This window comes from Pinus tabuliformis, chromosome 2_2, assembly GCF_031772625.1.
Source record: "Pinus tabuliformis cultivar Carrire ecotype Pingquan chromosome 2_2, CPIR1, whole genome shotgun sequence".
In the NCBI taxonomy this organism is placed as follows: domain Eukaryota; kingdom Viridiplantae; phylum Streptophyta; class Pinopsida; order Pinales; family Pinaceae; genus Pinus; species Pinus tabuliformis.
The window spans coordinates 142,053,228-142,059,845 of record NC_142300.1 but is presented as its reverse complement, the minus strand read 5'-3'; the positions used below and the strand labels follow the sequence as shown (position 1 = coordinate 142,059,845).

At 36.1% G+C, this 6,618-nt stretch overlaps 1 pseudogene; it reads right to left on the bottom strand.

The window, feature by feature from the left end:
* Positions 1-5,464: 5,464 nt before the first annotated feature.
* On the bottom strand, positions 5,465-6,236 carry LOC149191757 (uncharacterized; annotated as a pseudogene).
* Between the last annotated feature and the right edge of the window lie 382 nt (positions 6,237-6,618).

The following is a 6,618-nucleotide window of genomic DNA, read 5'->3' as shown; positions in this document are numbered from 1 at the left end:
GATCCATGTTCTGAAAGTTCAATGTTGTACAACTACCATTTGCACTTTAAAATAAATGCATACCACTCCCTTCTAGTGGATACCTAATGGTACACACTATCTAGAGATAAAAAAATATGTTAACTACATAGAACGTAATCATCACTTGCAATGAATGAGTAGTCCAAACCTTCATCCCTTCAAACCCAGCTACTCTACTTCCTTTCACTAGGGTAAGCGAGTGAGGCTATATGGGGTCTATCTTCATTTAATCCTACTGAATCTAATGATATGTAATACAAGGCTTGCCCCAATCATTTAAAAATCAGAATTCATCCATAATTGAATCCTCAAAGATAAAAGAGATATCTAGACCAATGTGCATCTCAATAGAAGTTTAAATTTTGAAACAGCATGCCAGAAGAAGAGAGCAAACTAGAATAAAGTTGCATTCCTTACCCAATATATATAAGATATTTCTAATCAGAAATTGAATATATTAGGAATGTAACCTACTTAACAGAACTTCAGATAGAATGGGTGGTCAGAGAATTCAGTCAGATCAGTAAGTTTACCTGGCATAAATGCAGGGTTGTGTCATCAGGAGCTTCTATTGTTAAACGAAGATCCCTTGAACAACCAAATCTGCAGTATTTCCTTTTGTTCATGGTGTATTTATTCCACATTGGAACCTTGAACCATAACCATGTATCACTTTATTTATCCTCATTCAATAAAGTTAAACATACTACTCAGTACATACCAACAAAATATTTCACAAACATAACTTTTGCGTAGCCTTTCCATGTAACATCACTTCTTGTGTTTGATTAGTCACTGAAAGCAGATCAAAAATATTGATCATCGTTTTTTGTTCACCTCTAAGTGGATTTTTTTTTTTTTTTTTGCATGGGAGTCTTTGTAATTTTCCAAAAGCTAGTTCCAAGGCTCATTATCATCAGGAAAACTGATATATATTTATTATTACTTCAAAAATAGCACCCATCACACAAAAGAAAATATGTACTAGAAGATGAATATTATAGGGCAACAACTGCTCATAGAAGATTTAAAATCTGTCCAGCAAGTTTAAAATTCAATCTACAACATTCCACCTGATTTACAGGGCCATTGCATCCGACATTCAGCCTAGATATAACTCAGGTATCACCACATATTAATGATTCTGTAAAATTTAAATACAAAGCTAAAAGCCATTAACGAAATTACCTCTAAACACTATTTAATGAGGCACCAGTATTCCCGTTTGGGAGTATAACATCCCCTCTAAGACTCCCAATGATGTTCCATCCAAAATCTTCTCCAAATATTACTCAATATTTACTAGGAAGACTATTTTTAAATGGCAGCTAAAACATGTTCTGATTGATTAATCCAGGCTATCTGTCAATAGGTTCTCTATTTATCAATATCTAGCATTTAATAAAATTGTGGAAAGAGGAGATAGTTCTCACATACCAAAGCTAAAGAAACTACAAGAGTAATACCTTCAATCACAAGAAACTTTACAGTTTATTGTATCATATTGGAGGGAAAGGCTAAAGAGAATACTTGGAGATTTTGTCAACACAGACCACAGACATCAACACTGAAATAAGAACAGAAGCAATACTTAGATAAAATCATCAATATACATCAATTATAAAAATGCCTTACAAACTCTGGTTCTCACAATTCCTGCAAAGGGATAAAAGCTAAGGAAAACACACAGACAATAATGAGTCCATCTAGCTTCCTCTTGCAGCAGAATATCTGAAATGAAATGACAAGTCTTGATCTCTACATACAGTCTTCCTAAAAGCAAAATGAAGTTTTAATCTCTACATACAGTCTTCCAAAAAGCAAGACAAGTGTTGTATCTCCTCCCCATATAATGTGAGAAAAATAAGTGTCAAAAACCTTGCACAAAAACGAGCTGTGATTTTCAGTAAAAGAGAGAAGATGAGATAATTGAAATTCTATTAGTGTTCACGAGAAACCAAAATAGTGCAATGAGAATAGTCTTTTAAAAAGCAAGACAAGTGTTATATCTTTCCCCCTTATAATGTGAGAAAAGTAAAAGTCAAAAAGCTTGCACAAAAACTACCTCTAATTTTCAGTAAAAGAGAGAAGATGAGATAAAATGACCAAAAGAGATCAATGGGACTAAAAAGTACAAACAATTCACAATCATAATGTAGCAGTACCAAGGCAACTCCTAAGTGCCAAAAATAAACAAATGCAAATGAAAATGAAGTAGAAGGTAGGAAGGTGTAAAGCAAGAGAATAAACCATAGCAAAGAGAAAAGAACCACTCAGCACTAGAGGTAGAAATAAGACGTAGAGATGGAAGAACAGCTATTGATGTCATCATCGATAGTTGTGAATGCCCCAATGCACAAAAGCTCTCCTCGCATCCGAGATCAAAGAGAAAGATGTAATATCGGAAGCTTGATCTGGACTAGAAAGCACTCTCACACTGGAATAAACTGGATTAAGTACTTCTCTGTGGCTTCATGTAAGTGGGTCATCTGCAAGATGGCCCACTCATACAAGGCCTGTTAATTCGCACAAATGCCCTGAAGTGAGCAATGATTAAAATGGTTACTGTATAACGTTGACAATCATATAAAATAAGCCCACTGAGCAATAAGCTAATAAACTCTCATCAACGTGTCCCTTTCCCCATAAGAATAGAAATACTTGAAAGTTGAAAGGTTTTAGTTTGGCCAATACAGTTTTTGAAAGAAGGAAGAAAAATAGGTCCAGCAGTGTAAAAACTCGTGACATATTTTCATGGGACACAACATCGACAGAAAACAAGCATTCCAAGGAAAACAGGAAAAGGACAAGAGGGAAATACCACTGGAAACAAACATTTTAACTAACATGAGAAACAAAATCCAATCATCCAAAGTACTATCTCTTCTTCAAATTTGGCCATTGATAAACAATAAGACCTATTTAGACATTGCATGTACATAATCACTCTTTGCTGGATCATTCCTTGTTGTTGGATAAAATAAATCTTAAATAAGGCTGAACTCTTGGGATCTACCAGCAAGGGGTTTATTCCATTATAAATTTGATAAATTCTTTATAGAAGTTTCAAGAACAAATATAGTTCTATTACTACTAATATGATTTAAGTTTATATATTAGATTACTTTTTATTGTATCAATTTATAGGGAACCAAAATGAGCAAGCTAAACATCAAGAGAAAATCACAATAAGTCAAGAAAGTTGAATACTTAATAGAAACTAAAATAATTCGAATTACACTGTAAATTTTTATTGGAAATTTTATTTTAATTAAAAATAATACCTTCAATATATCTCACTTAAATTCTCCATGGCAAAATAACCTGCTTGAATAATTTACATACCAAAATACTTGACCAACCGCACAGAATCCATAAAATTGTAAATGCAATTGAAATGGAAAATCGTTGCCAAGAAAATTGAAATACAAATATCGAAGAAAGATATTTTAAATATTCTAGATTTACCCAATTTTAATGAATGGAAAATGTCGAATGTATATGATTACATGTTCCATGTTTTAATGAATGGACTCTGTGGTCTAACTTGAAGGACTTGATCAAGAGTTCTGGATGAATACTTGATCCTTTTGCTGAAAGTGATACACATTCAACGTGAAGACTGATCCAATTTGAAGTAGCTCTGCTTATGTATGATTGTTGGATGCTAACTCTTGTAAGCTTGTTGTAGCCTAAGGAATGTAAGCCAACAACACTTTTGATAGCTACGTTCTGAAGATTACACAGTCCTTTTTAGTGCATTAGGTGACAAAAATGTGAAATCTGGAGCAACGTTGTCTATGCAATAAAGAACTGGAAGCTGTGCATGTATACCTAAGATGCACTATGTGTGCATAAAAAGAATTGTGATACACAGTGTGTAGTAGTGGTGGTGGTTCACAAGACTCCTTCAGAAGTATGATCAAGCTTCTTCCTTGACTAAACAAGACTAAAACGTTGTGAAAGACATGCACAAGGATGATATGCAAGAAGAACGTATGGAATATTGAAAAGTTATGCTGTAATATATCACTGACAACAAAGTATATTATTAGCCATATGAAAAACTAAAATCATTATTATTGTTGCATTGGAAATGAATAATCCTTAGAACATAAAGTCTTACTGGCCCGTAAGTTTTTTGAAGCCAAGGCCTGTATGCTAATGTTGATTGAGAATTGAATGCCAAATTTAGGATTATGACGTTTGAGAGTGTTGATATTTCCTTTGGAAGAATTATTGGGTGAGTGCAGAAGAAAATGACAGTAATATTGATATGGAAGTAAAGTTTAAATTGCAGTGTATCTTTGAAGTATGACCCTGTTCCATAACAGTGACCTTGATGACAGTGATGACATTCTCTTGATGGCAGTAACCTTAGATATATGGAAGTATTAGTCATGCATTCCTTGAATAGGCCGAACAACCAAGTACAACATAATCTTGTGGAAAAAGTGGATCAGAGACAAATATGAAAGAAAGCTTTTTTTTTGTCCTGTGGACTCTAGCACAAACCAACAACAATGTTCAGGGTATCTGGGTGCTAGCCATTCTTCCAAGGAAGGAAATTATCAAATTGATGACTGGAGTCCATTTATCAGTGCTAATTCAACAGGGGATTGGCCTGCTTCTAATCCTTCTAGCAGCATGGGTGTTTGGGATCCTTTTAGCAGCGATGCAACTCAATCAAATAGGTAAGGTTGTTACAGGTCTGATTTCGTAGTAGGCTGCTACATGTATGATTTCACAGCAGACTGTTACAGGTCTAACTTTGCAGCAAAGTTTTGATTTTGTAGCAACTGTTTTAAACACATAAGAACCCTATAGTTGTAGCAGCCAACAAAATAACTTAAATATATGGTAAGGGATGTGCACCAATCGTGATTTATGGTGAACATAATTTTGTAGTATGTGAAGCAAAACCCAATAACATCTTGTCCACACATGAGTTGTTACTTCAAAAGTAAATACGCCATATACTAAAAAAAAAATTTCTAATGTTAATCATAAATTAAATGAAATACTAAGAAATGTACTGAAAAACATCTTAAGCCTACTAATTCACTATCGGTGTTTTTGAAAAATCGATGAAGGCATCAATTAAGATTTTTCATTTCGTTTGAGAGCGGCCAATTATTCATTTTTCCTCGATCGAGCGTAACAATCTTCAATTTGGTCGGCCAGATTTCAGATTCCAGCAGAAACCCATGGAGAAAAGGAAGAAGAGACATACGGCCGACGATCCAGAAGCGAAACTTCGAGAATTGTTGAAGCAGGAATCGAACTCTAGATGTGCGGATTGTGGAGCTGCAAAGCCCAGATACACCTCCATTACCCTGGGGATTTTCATCTGCAATCGCTGCTATGGAATCCACCGTTCTATTGGGACCCATATTACTCGTACTAAGTGTGTGGGATTGGATAACTGGAGCGCCCACGACGTTCAATGGATGCAATCCATTGGAAACGCTGTTGCTGCTGCTTTTTGGCAAAAGAACTTGCCAAATGGATACCACTTTTCCACCACAGAATCCGAAGCTTCTGCAGTGGGTATGATGTTGATATGATAATGGTTGCAGGCAATATCCATTCTCTGGCATTTAGCATACATATCCACCAGGGCGTTCCCTACACAACCATTCGAGTCCAATCTCCTTCTAGTTATTTCCACATGGATCTCCATACCCCACTGTAGAGCCACAAGGTCTGCGCAGGCCTTGACTAATTCTAGTCCAGTAACTCGGCGGATCATCTCAACCCGTGGCGAAGCAACCTGGTCCGACTCCACGCATTTCTCAGCATCCTGAATAAATTTGGTAACGGTTATGGAGACATTATCCTTCGAATTTTAATTTTTTCAAATCCACGAAGGCTCAGTGGATCTTTAAGGCACTGCGTGATCTGCTGCTTGTTTAAGCCCAGAAGATTTTCGAACAAAAACCTGCAGAGAAGACAGGGGAAAGTCTCGAGTCCCGGCTTAGGGTTAAGACATCTTTCCCCGCAGTGTACCTTGCAACATATTGGCGAACTAAATGGGGTCTGGTGAGCTTGGGGTAGTCTGATCGGAGGCGGCGAGATTTCTCCTGTGAGGAGATGGCAATGAAGGTGTCCAAGGGAACGGAAGAGAAACGATCCTGGACGAAAGTGAAAATATTTGGGTTGGTATCATTCAGGAGGAGAAGGGTTCGAATCTCTTCGTATTCGGATGCCTTCATTTTTCGGTGCGATAAAAAACAGACATATCACAAAATCCGTAATAAGGTTAAGCAATACTATTTTTGCAGGGGCATCCCAGTGGGAAATCTTGAATGCAAGCAGAAAGACAATAACGTGATGAGCATTAAAAATCATAGACTTCCAAAGCCTAACATAAAATATTGTACTACGGCTTCTAACCTTTAAGTAAGTTGTAGACATAGTTACGGTAACCTGTAGGTCGACCGACTCCACAGCATTACTATAGGACCTTCTTTTATTCGCAGAGTCTTGTTCACAAATCATTTTAGCATATGGTCATTTAGAACATTGGTTCTAAAGTACATTATACAAAATTTTAGGGTAGAATGTTGTAGAAATTTAATCAAAACTAGTCATGGG